The sequence below is a fragment of the Notamacropus eugenii genome, chromosome 6 (genome assembly GCF_028372415.1).
Source record: "Notamacropus eugenii isolate mMacEug1 chromosome 6, mMacEug1.pri_v2, whole genome shotgun sequence".
NCBI classification, from domain to species: domain Eukaryota; kingdom Metazoa; phylum Chordata; class Mammalia; order Diprotodontia; family Macropodidae; genus Notamacropus; species Notamacropus eugenii.
Window position 1 is genome coordinate 281,079,788 of NC_092877.1, and position 12,960 is coordinate 281,092,747.

The 12,960-nt window shown below is 38.0% G+C and overlaps 1 pseudogene; it reads left to right on the forward strand.

The window, feature by feature from the left end:
- The first annotated feature begins 216 nt into the window (after positions 1-216).
- LOC140509501 (SNW domain-containing protein 1 pseudogene) lies at positions 217-1,831 on the forward strand (annotated as a pseudogene).
- Positions 1,832-12,960: the final 11,129 nt, after the last annotated feature.

Consider the following 12,960-nt stretch of genomic DNA (forward strand, 5'->3'; position numbering starts at 1 on the left):
GTACACACTCATGTGCTTGTGCACACACACAAACACAGCTTTGTAACAGGTCTTGATGTGTAGTGAACTTCAGTTTCAGTCTTGCCTCTGACATTTATTAACTCTATATACATGGTAAAAATCATTTAGCCTTTTTAAGCCTCAGTTTCCTCACTTGAAAATGATACAAACAGAGTTGCCTAGCAAACCCCTCCCAACTCAGCTGCCGCAAGCGCTGGAAGCAGCAGAAGAAGATGGCACTTACCAGCTTTTTACCTGCTCCAACTCAGCTGTCTCAGGACCAGCTTGAGGCTGAGGAAAGGACAAGATCACAGAGATCAAGGCAGACTGCACTGGTCTCATCAAGAAGAGAACCTCCTCCTTACGGTTATCGGAAAGGTTGGATACCTCATTTGTTAGATGATTTTGGAAATGGAGGGGCCTTCCCAGAAATACATGTGGCCCAATACCCATTGGATATGGGAAGAAAGAAGAAAATGTCCAATGCATTGGCCGTTCAGGTGGATGCAGAGGGAGAAATTAAGTATGATGCAATTGCAGGACAGGGACAATCAAAGGACAAGGTTATTTATAGCAAGTACACTGACCTGGTTCCCAAAGAAGTTATGAATGCAGATGACCCAGACCTGCAAAGACCTGATGAAGAAGCCATTAAAGAGATTGCACAAAAGACATGGGTAGCCCTACAGAAATCTGTATCTCAGAAGGTTGCTGAGCTGCAGATAAACTAGTTCCAGCTCAGTATATTTGATACACACCATCTCAGCAAGGAGTAGCTTTCAATTCCGGAGCTAAGGAAAGAGTTATTTGGCTGGTGGAAATACAAAAAGGAGGTTCCAATGGAACCTCCATGATTCAAAATTAATAAGAAAATTCCTCATGGGCCTCCTCCTCCTCCTGCACCTGTCATACATTCTCCTAGCCTAAAGATGACCATGAAAGAACAGCAAGAGTGGAAAATTCCACCTTTAACTTCAAACTGGAAAAATGCAAAGGGCTATACTATTCCACTATATAATGTCTAGCTGCTGATGGGAGAGGACTGCAGACTGTCCATATAAATGAAAACTTTGCCAAACTTGCTGAAGTGCTCTACATTGCCGACAGAAAGGCTCGTGAGGCAGTCGAGATGTGGGCTCAAGTGGAGAGAAGGATGGCCCAAAAGGAAAAGGAAAAACACAGAGAGAAGCTTTGAGAAATGGCCCAGAAAGTTCAGGACAGAAGAGCTGGAATCAAGACTCATGTAGAAAAAGAGGACAGGGAGGCTCGGGAACGAGATGAAATAAGACATGATAGATGTAAAGAGAGACAACATGATAGGAATTTTTCCAGAGCAGCTCCTCATAAGAGGTCAAAACTACAGAGAAATGAGAATCGAGATATCAGTGAAGTCATTGCTTTTGGTATGCCCAATCCTTGGGCTTCCAATGAAGTTCAGTATGACCAGAGACTATTTAACCAGACTAAGGGTATGGACAGTGGTTTTGCTGGTGGAGAAGATGAAATTTATAATGGTTATGATCAACCATGGAGAAGTGGCAAAGACATGGCCCAAAATATCTACAGACCCAGTAAAAATCTGGACAAAGACATGTATGGTGATGACCTAGAGGCCCAAATAAAGACTAACAGATTTGTTCCCGATAAAGAGTTCTCCGGTTCAGATCGTAGGCAGAGAGGCCGAGATGGACCAGTTCAATTTGAGGAAGATCCCTTTGGTCTGGACAAATTTTTGGAAGAAGCCAAACAGCATGGAGGGTCTAAAAGACCCTCAGATGCCAGCCGCCCTAAGGAACATGAACATGAAGGCAAGAAGAGGAGGAAGAAATGAGTAAGGTAGCCTCTCAAATCTTCCCCACCCATTGAGAGCCCTCTGGTGAGGCTAGCAAGGGATGCTTAATTGGGGAAGGCTTGTTGTGTATGAGGTCCCACACCTTTTGTTGACTGCTGGTGAGGCACTGGATCACACACAAGGGGTCATGCCCTCCAGCTCTGAAAAAAGTACTTATACTTTGAGGTGAGGTTTTGCTTTGGGACTTAGGTTTTAGAAGAAGGATGGTGTACCAGATGAGACTCTGGGTAGCCATTTTTTAAGAAACCCTCTCCCCCTCTCCCCCACCAAATTTGAAAACCCAGATGCTGGTGCTTGTCTCTCTGATAGTGATGTATATATTTTCTATGGTCAGACAACTGGAAGCCCTATCTGTTGGTCTTTATTTCTTTGCTTGTATTTTCTCTGTTGGTATATGTGTTTGATTAAAGTGATTATTGCGCCCCCCCCCCCAAAAGTTGCTTTCTTTTTAGAAAAGTAGATCTAAGAACCTGTGCAGTAGGCCCTCCTATGTATGGCAGAGTGCTTACTGCTACACTTTCTGTATATACACATATTCACTCATATTTACGAGGTGATACAAGCAGGACAAATGAACAATGAATTGAGCCAAGAATTAAACAGGGAAGAAAATTAATCGGCTAGCCTTCTCCTAAACACAGAACTCCTTTAAAGATTCCAAAATTTCTCCGAGAAACAAAGGCTCATCTTTTTAATATCAAAATTCTGTCATTGTTATTGGATGTCTATGAGTCACAATATACTGCAAAAAATAAAATCAATTTAAGAATGAAATAATTGAAAATGACTATCGTACTGAAGACAATTAAGAAATATATGATGGGTGTGAGTAGACTACAATATACAATAAATGAGGAACGAAGAAGAACTAGAGTGTAGGATATTATCAAGAAAATGTATAAATGAAAAAGAAAGTAGGCAGTCACATATGAAAGGTAAGCAATAAGTGCTAGGTAGATCAAGGGCTCTGTTGTTTCCTCACAATATAAAGAGAAATAAAAAACCATCCCAAACTTGTTAGGTAGACTTAATCTCTTATTCTCTTGTCAGAGAACATAAACAAGAACCATGAAAAATGGACATTCATTATTGAATTACTTGCTGTTTAGTTTGGGGAAAAATTCAAATGGATATAAACAGGGATCTATTTGAGGATTTGATTATGCAAGCAAAAAAATGCAATGAACTATACATTTACTCTAAGTGTTTCTTCTTAAGAAAAGCGTCTCCTGAAGTGACTGGCACACTTACAGATTTAGGATGCAACAGATGACAAATGAATTCAATGATGTTCAGGAGTTTGGCTGATTGCTGAGACTTACTTTTGTAGGAGAAATTAATAGTATCAGTAATGCCTTGTATTACAAGGTTGATCAAACAGCTGAATAACAAAGAGGTCAAAGATCTTACTTTAAATTCTACTTCTTATGATATGGACAGAGATAAATATACATGGTGATTTAAGGAGGGAAAGAGCATTAGTAATTAGGGATAGGAACTCCTCTTTAAAGAAATGTAATACTAGCTGAAGCAGGAAGGAAGATGGGGATTCTGAGGTCCAAAGGTAAGGAGGGAGTATATTTCAGACATGGAGAATAGCTGGGGGGATACATAAGAAAGAATGGGAAAAAATAGCTTGGCTAGAATGAAAGCACAGAAAGGGTAAATAAGATTCAATGAGCCTGAAAAGGTAGGTTGAAGCCAGATTGTACAGAATTTTAAATGCTTGACTAAGAAGTTTGTTTTATATATTAAAGACAAGAAAACTTTGAAGGTTTTTAAGTAGCTCAGGAAAATTTAATGGAGGTAAGGCCTTGGGAGGAATGATTAGTTGTGCTTTCTATGTGTTTAGCTTGAGATGTTGACAGGATACTTAACTGGAGAACATCAATAAACAGTTAAAGTATAGAGCTAGACTTGGGAAGTTATATTATCAGTCAACAAGGATCGATTAAGATCATCATCATCATTATTATAACTATATAGACTGATTTTCAAGTCATCTCTGTAAATATAATACTTAAATACACGGAAATAGATGAGGAAAGAGTATAGAGGGAACAGAAGGGAATAAGCGTTTATTAAGTACCTACTATATCTCAGGCACCGTATTAAGAATTTTACAAATATTATCTCATTTGATCCTCACAACAACCCTGCAAGGTAGGTGTATTATTCTCATTTTAAATTTGAGGAAACTGAGGTGGAAAGTGGTCATGTGATGTGCCCTGGGTCAGACAAGTTAGTTTGAGTCTGAGCTGGATTTAAGCTCAGATCTTCCAACTATAAGCCCAGTGCTCTATCTCTTCTGCCTCCTAGCTTCCAAGTTTAGTGCAATGAGAGACAGTATAGTACAGCACAATGGAAGGAGAGATGGATCTCAGGTCAAGTGACCAGGGTTTTCTTAATTACTAGCTGTCTGATCTTGCATAAATCATTTAACATCTCTGGCCCCAGTTCCTCTACTGTAAAGTGAGAGAATTAGGCAATACGGCCCCTAAGGTCCCTTTCTAGCTCTAAATCTATAAGTCTATGACCCTATAAGAGAAGAAGGTTCAGGACAAAACCTTGAGAGATGCCCGCACTAGATCTTCTAGTAATTCAAATAAATTCTAATCAAACATAGATTAAGTGTCTATTCTGTGCGTGGCACCGGGGAGTCAAAGATCCTGTTAAGTTCTACTGGAAAGATACAACATGCAGACAAGATAAATTCAAAGTAATTTCAAGAGGGAGAGAACACTAATAAATGGGGGAATAAGAATGAGAGTAGGGGCAGAGTGGAAATAACCTCTACTAGGTTTTGAAGGAAGCTAGGGAAACAAAGGTAAAAGATCAGCACATTCCAAACGTGAAAGACCACTCATGCAAAAAGCACATAGCTAGAAGTTAGAAGATTGTATCTGAGAATGCCAGAAGGGGAGATACAAGAAGTAGGACTGGAAACAAGTGAGAGCCATACTGTGCATGGCTTTAGATGTGAAGCTAAGAATTCTGCATTTAATGACAGAAGTAACCTAGAGAAGTATAGGGAGTGACATAGTGGAGAGTAATGAAAATTAAAACTATGAGTCATCACCTTATAGCAAGAAACTTAGGGGGAAAAAAAGCTTGAAATGATCAAATTCGGTTTTGTTCAGTTGTGGAGAAATGGGTACACTATTATATTTCTGGTAAAACTACGAAGTGATGCATGTTTTTAAAAAACAGTATGATAATATACAGTTACAGCTACCAAACTGTCCAAGTCTTTTAACCCAGGGATGCTTCTACTAGGAATATACCTTAAGTTTGATACTGAAAGGGAAAAAAAGACATCTCAAACCAAAAATATTAAGGAATGTGTTACTTATAACAGCAAAACTTTTAAATAACTCACAAGTAATGATTACGAAATGGCAAAAGCAAATCATATTATATGAAGCAATTTAAAATTATCATATCATATGAAAGAAGTGTGATGTGACTGAAGAATGAAGAAAGGACAACAAAATACATGAGAATTACAGATTTGTAAATAGTAATGAAAACAACACAACAAAAATGAGGAAAAAAAAGAGTTCAAGAGGAGATAGGGCAAAAAACAAGACTTCCTTGTTGCAATCTTGATAAAGTTAAAATAAACCATTTTCACATAGTACAAACACTGCAGTTTACAGTTTATTTATTAATTTTTAATTTATTAATTTTTTGTTCTTGGTTAGGTTTTTTTTGACAGTTACTAAATGTAAAATAAAGTTTTCAAAAGAGATTTATAAAGTATGACCAACGCTAAGCACAACTCCTGAAATCCTATGATAATCATATCATGTTGCAGTCCAACAGGATTTTCCAAGTTCAGGCAAAGATTTTTTTTCTTTTTTTTTAAGGATCATACTATAACTAAAAGATCAAGTTGGAGTTAAAGCCAGAAATGCATAGAATTCCAAGTGAGAACTGCATAAAGAAGGCCGTGTGTCCAATAACCTAGAATTCAAATCTAAGGCTCTTTGAATCATTCTAGGCAATGTGAACTGCCTGAGAAATGAAATAGACTGAGTGAGGAAACCATTTAATTCTTCAAAGAAATTTCTGGGAGCCCCTGATCTTCAATCCACCAACAAATCAGTCAAAGACACTGACTGCCTCCTACACCAGCACTCTGAAGCTGGGACTCCAAGAGGCCCTTGCCAAGGGCTCCTGGACCCCCTTAGCTTTACAGAGATTATGAATAGTAATTGTTGCTGTTTCCCTCCCAGTCTGATGTCTTTCTTTTTCTTGACCTCATTAAAGGGGCCATGCCCTGGCTACTTCTTAAACAGGCCTATTCTTTTTTAAAAATTCCCTTGAGTTGGTTCACAGACTAAAAGAAGCTGAGAACCATTGATCAATGTGGAGAAATCTAGACACTGAAATGATTTTTTTTTCAAACTCTCAAGAAATGTATCTATCCAGACCCTGAGTATCCTATTAGCAAATACTACTGGCAGAACCATAACTAGTGTGAAGAGAACAGGATTCTGACCTGGCTCTATGACTACATAAAATGTATTTCCTCCTTAGGGTGGCTTACTTCTTTTATCCATGGCCCCTATGCCAAGCCCCACCTTGCAGAGTCTTCTTGCCAGGCTGGGTTGCTATAGAGTGTAAATAAGTCAGGTTTACCACCCTCAGGTTTCAGTCATTATAGTGTCTCTTAGCCATTTGTACTTCATCCAGTAGAAAAAAGGCCTAATTACACCTGTAGAATTTGTAAGGCATTTTAGAATTACAGAATTTGTAGGGAGGTCACTTGTGTCATGGTCAGACTTGTATAGGGATCACTGAAAGTCTGGCCAATGCATCGAATGAATATGGGAATATAAACTGAGAGGTTAACTACCTCAAATGAATATTTCCTATTCTTTTACTTACTTTAAAAAAAGGGAAAGGTATTTTTTTTCTTAAAAAAGGACTTCTTCCAAATGCTACTGAAAGCACTAATTAGAAGCCTGTTTTGGCATTTTTATTGCGAGACCTGACTTTGCTGTTACTAAATGGAAGACCTTTAAATAATCTTCGTTCACATGTGACTTTGCACTGCATGCATTTATGGAGATCAGGACACAAAGAGAGAGCTTACCTATGACACCTGGTGTTTGTATTCGTTCTTCGTTGCTGAAAAAGACCACACCATCAGAGAAATGATGACATGACTTGTACTTGACTTTGCTTTGAGTGAGGGAGGGCTGTGCAGGTCACCAGCCTCACTTCTCCTCCAGAACCATCTGAATCCAGAGATCTGATATTCCTCAGGATGACTGGAGATGACCCAGGATGCACTGGGAGACCTTGGATTGTTTAGGACAAGGTCTTTGCAGGTACTCACAGGGTTGTTGTGAAAATCCAATGAGATAATATTTGTAAAGGGCTTAGCACAAGGCTTAGCACACAGTAGATACACAGTAGATATAGATATATAGATATATATTTATTCCCTCTCCTTTCCTAGTTAAAAACTATTGGTTTTTTTGTGAAGCCTTGAGATATAATGAGTAAATTATTGATTAATGCAGAAACAAAATAAGAAATGGCAAGGAAAAATCCCAGACTTTTACCCCATCTTTTTCATCCTAAATGCAGATAGCAGCATATATTTTGGAGCTGTGAAAACAAGTATTGTTTATTCCCGGAGACCCAGCAGCTGTCCACTGTGATTTATTCTCATCATTTGGCCAATTGATTGTGTAAACTGAGGGTAGTTCAAGGTTCGAGGTCCAAGATCCAAGGTGCAGATCTCACCTTGCGAATCACTCACCTTAAATCTGGATTCTCCCTCAGAATTCAGTGACATGGTCCTTTCTTGGGGCCAAGTACTCAATAAGGCATCTGAAAAACTCTCTGATCACGCTAATTTATAACAGAGACAATTTGTTTCCTCCTCTGTCCAATAGTCCTAGGGAATCAAAACCAAGAAGACAGCAAATGACACAATATGAAACCTAAATATTTCAGTTTAAATGGCACCTCTAAGTAGGCCATGCAAGTCATTCCAAATTCAGGCAGAGTCCCTAAAGCATCTGGCAAATTTGAATAATGCTTACAGAGGAAGGGATTATTTAGACTTTCAAAACATAAGCAAAGACAACTCTATTAGGCCTTTCATGCTTATATCTTCATCAGTGTATACCTACTTTAAAATATAATACAGTCCTGCATGATATCATAATTTCTGTGAATATACAGTAAAATTCTCAAGAATCTCATGTTTCTAGCTTTTTCTCACTGTTTTATAAGCATGGGCAGAATTATATCACTTTGCCTTCTAGCTGCAGACTATTGGAGATTTTTTTTGATTGGTGTGAATTTGTATTTTTGAACCTCAGAGACCCAACAGGATTTCATTGTGGTTTGTTCAAATTTCCTTGGTTAACTCTATAATTCTCTTAATTAAGTTCAATTAACTAATGCTTAAAATAACTTTAATTAAAACACCGTAGAAAGATCACTGTGATTTTATGGGTCCCATAACAGATCTTTTGTTCTGATACTTATTTAATGGAATTTGCCAAGTTGTCTAACTTACAGCTACATTACCTGTGCATGCTTTCACAGGAGGAAAGGAGATGCCTAAATTAATCACCATGATAAACTAACTTTGATTTGACTTCCCTTTGCTATCCTGATTGTCTAGGTTTTAAATCACAAATGATTTCATAATGTTGAGATTATGGAATTTTATGAACTTAAATTAAATTCATGTAATAAATAATATTTCAGAGGCAGAAGGCAAAAGATAAAAGCCCAAACTGTTTCTTGAAAAAGAAATTCAGTATCAGAAGTTCTTCTAAGGTCTCATGGCTAATTCTACTTACTCTGTTTCTGAGTTCTCACCCCCCCACTGATTTCTCTAACAGAGCTAGAAAGTAGCATAGTATTGTGAAAAAAGCAATGGGTTGAGAGACAGCATCTTGAAGGTTACTTTCTACCTGTATAACCTTGGGCAAATCAGTTAACCTTGGTTTCTTCATCTATCAGATGAAAAAGTTGAAGTGCATGACCCCTAAGATTTCTGCCAATTCTAATCTAAAGATCCTATGGCCTATACTTCCATTTCTAGCCTTGTGAACCCCAGGATCTATCAAATATTGGTTATATAATGACCAGGTAGATTGCACCCCCAACACATTACATAAGCATAAATTTCTCTTTCAAAACTAAGGTTCACCTTTATAAAATCCATACATATTATTAAGGGGAAATATGAAACCTTAAACAAACTCCAATCTACTAAATAACTTCATTTAACAAAGTATTTTAGTTTTAACACAGAAATCTGTTCATGTGTTGATACAATTATGAAGACTAAAAGAATAATACTGGATTCAATCTTTCCATTATTAGGAAAATAACCAAATAGGTCATTTGGAGGCATAGCCCAGGAACTTAATCACCTGTAGGTCCCCAACCTGAAAAAAGATCACCTTTAGGTATTCTTAAATAGCTCTAAACTCCAATAATCTGTCCTATCCAAAAGGAATGCCACACATTTCTTCTCCAGTTTTATTACTTCTCACTGACTTCTGGCCTAGCTAAGGTTATACTGTAAATTTCACCTTCCCCAGCTCCTCTCCCACCCACCAGCTTCTACCCTAGAGCTTTCAATTTACCAAAGGTCACAACTCCTTCTACCATTTTGTGATGTCAGCACAAAAGAGGGTGATTGATGAAAAGAAAGGAGAGCCGAGTAACAAAAACATGTCTTTGAATCACCAGTGCCTGCTACACAGTGAGAGTTGAGTAAATGCTTCCTGATTTATTGAACGATTGATAAATTCCTTGATACTGAGGAGAATGGAAGATGAGCTTGTACTACTCCACATCGATCGCAGTCTTTAAGGCCAACCTAGGGAAATCTTGCCTTGATTTATGTGTAATAGGGATTAGATCTATGTACAGTAGAATAAGGTTCAGTCCTATAATATGGGTTAGCACTTCCCATTAAACTGAGACCAGAAAAAAGAGCCAAAAATCAACATGGGACCAGAAATGACATAAAGGTTGCTAACATGAGAACTTTTGGAAAAGGAGAGGAAAAAAATAGTGACACTGGAATGTATAACATCTCTATCCCTATAGATAGATACTTCCATGATACAATGTGATGGTAGGGCTATGATTCTTGCCTGATATAGTCTTATGAGGGGAGCAGTGAGAAAGGAAAAATCTGAAAGTGTGACCAAGTAGAGCAGCCAGAAGGGAAGAAAACCTACCAGACATGGAGAAATTCACATGTAGATCCAGAGTGCCAGCAGCTGCCCTTCAGGAAAAGCCAAAGACCAGCCCCCATCACTAGTTTCTGTAAATGAGGAGACATAGACCCTACTGGAAGCTACGATTGCCATAGAACTGAGGAATATTTGCTCACTCCTGAGGGTAGAGGATGTCAGGGAAACTGAGTCTAGGAATTTGAACAATGAGTGAGCATTTCTGGTCTTGAGGAATGTCTTAAAGAAATGATTATTAAATAACCACTTATTGAGGAAATTCACATTTATTCCATTCCTAGGTCCTTGTTCTCCTTGGTCTATACCAGAATCTGAAGGACATTACTGATAATGAGATTGAATTAACTTTCTGCTCAACCTTCTTCAAACCCCACCCAAGGGCGGATGTCCACTATGTTCTACTCAGGGGATAAATCCTTTCTTTAGATTGCCCAAAGCTGGAGATGATTTGGAAGTAAGTGACATAATCAAAGTCACATCCCCCAATGCCTCATTTGAATAGGTCTATTTCTCATTGCACTATTTATTCTCTCATTAATTGTTAACCTTTCAAAGTCAATTGCCACCCTCAGGAACACCCACTCTTCCGAGGGCATTTAATCAATGAAAGGGCTCCATGAGAAGTCTTTGATATTAGAGTATGTCACTGACCTTTTTATGAATTATCAGCTAGCAATGATTAATAAAATGATTTACCCAGAAACTACATCTCTCAAACTTTTATATGTCACAATCTATAAACTGGTGGATACCTAGATCTGGAAGAAGCTACTAGCACAGAGCCTGAATGCTGTTGTGCTCATACATATCTAGCTTTATTCTTTCTCTTTAGCTTCTTTACTCATAAATAAAGAAACTATATCCAGTCAAGACATGCTTTGATTGATATTTCCTTTCTGCCATGCTCCTATGTTTGGAGGCCATTGAAATATAACATGAAGGAGAAAGGCAGAGTTTCCCTGATGGATGGGATCAAGTCTAGAATCTCACTGAGTAAACCCACACTGACCACACTACTTGACTAATGAGATGAGCAATACCACCTACAGTTGTCTGAATGCCACCTAGTGCTTGGTGTCTTGCCTCAATGCCCTCTGATATTGAATGGAGTGAGTGAGAGAGAATCCTACTCCCATTGTTGAACTAGATAAGATTAGTAACAAACAGTATCCCAGCTGAGTTCATTGTTTCTTTCATTTGCTCACACCTCTAAGTATTCCAGTCCTCAGGCCTGTATTCTAGATGAATCTGCCTCTTATCTCCCCACCTTAAGTAGCCAGAATGCAACAAGGTATTAGCTAATTTATTCATGGTCTTACTGGATATGATGCCAGTCTTCCGATCTTCACTGAGAAGAACTAGAAATAGGCATCAGAGAAAACATAGTGCCCATGCCATTATCAATTCTTTATCTTCATTCCTCTTTATTAGAATCCCAATGTATGAGATTCCATTTGACTTCAAAAACAAGACCCCATAATGCTGTGGAAGATCCACAGATAGCCAAACATAAGGAAATAAGGAAAACTGAAAGAGATGGAGAAAGCCATTAGTAAGTTGAGTAAGTATGTTAGATGGTGTGTTAGACTTGGAGTCAAAGAAGAGCTTGGTTCAAATTCTACCTTGGATGTTTTACTCAAGAGTGATCATGAGACAATCATTTAATCTCTCTAAGCTTTAGTTTCCTTGCCTATACAATGAAGATAATCATTCTTGAAGTCCTTCCCTCACAGTATTGTTTACATGTGGAAATGAGATAATATATATACAAGACTTGGCAAACTTCAAAACAATATAATGGGTTATTGCCATTATCCTATCATGTACCACGATTTTTTTTGTGTGTGTGTAGCCTATCTCATCAGTATGACACTGTCAAACAATTAAGCAAAGACACTAAAAAGACTTGGACTGCTTCCAATATACTTGGGATGGCCAGTCTTCCTTGTTCAGAAAGGAGCATTAAAGCACTGGCTGCCTGATCCAAGGAGATGGTATATAGCCAGTGATTGCTAGCACCTCACCCTTTACTGTTAGGAGAGATAACACTTTCATTCTAAATAAAGATGGATCTTACACCTATGTTGATGTTACAGACTTTCTTTCCTGAAATTAAATCCAGCCATTACCTGCATGATGACCCCATTTATGTATATATGTATACATATGCATATATGTGTGTGTGTATATAATATATATATACATATGTGTGCATATGTGTGTGTGTGTGTGTGTGTGTGTGTGTGTGTGTGTGTGTGTAGTCTACCTGGAAAGGAATTTTGAGTTAAAGAGTAGTTGTAAAGCTGAGGGGAAAAAAAACAGGGAAAGGGGCTCAAGTCAGCTATCCTAAAGCAACAGTTCTCAAATTTTTTGGTCTCAGGACTCCTTTGTATTCTTAAAAACTAAGGACCCCAAATTTTTTTGTTTATATGGGTATATCTATCAATATTTTTAATATTAGAAATTAAAACATCTTACTATTGTTATGAAAAGAGATTTGACCTCAGACCCTCTGAAAGTACCTTAGAGATTCCCAGACCACCTTTGGAGAATGACTTCCTTAAAGTAATACTTCCGGGAAAACTGAACATATTAAGCAGCAATCAATCAAACAATATTGGCCAAAGAGTTTATAACACTTGCTTCCTCTGGAGGAAGAGCAGAGAGGCGCCAGACCTACTCATACTTCAAGAATGCCTATTGTGTTCTGAAGGACTTATGATGAAAGGTGTGGGCCATCTCCAGAGAAAGAATCGATGGAGCCTGAATGCAGACCAAATATACTTTTTCTTTACTTTCTTTATTTCTCTTGGTTAATTTTTTGTCTGTGTATTCCTTCACAGCATGTCTTACATGGAGATG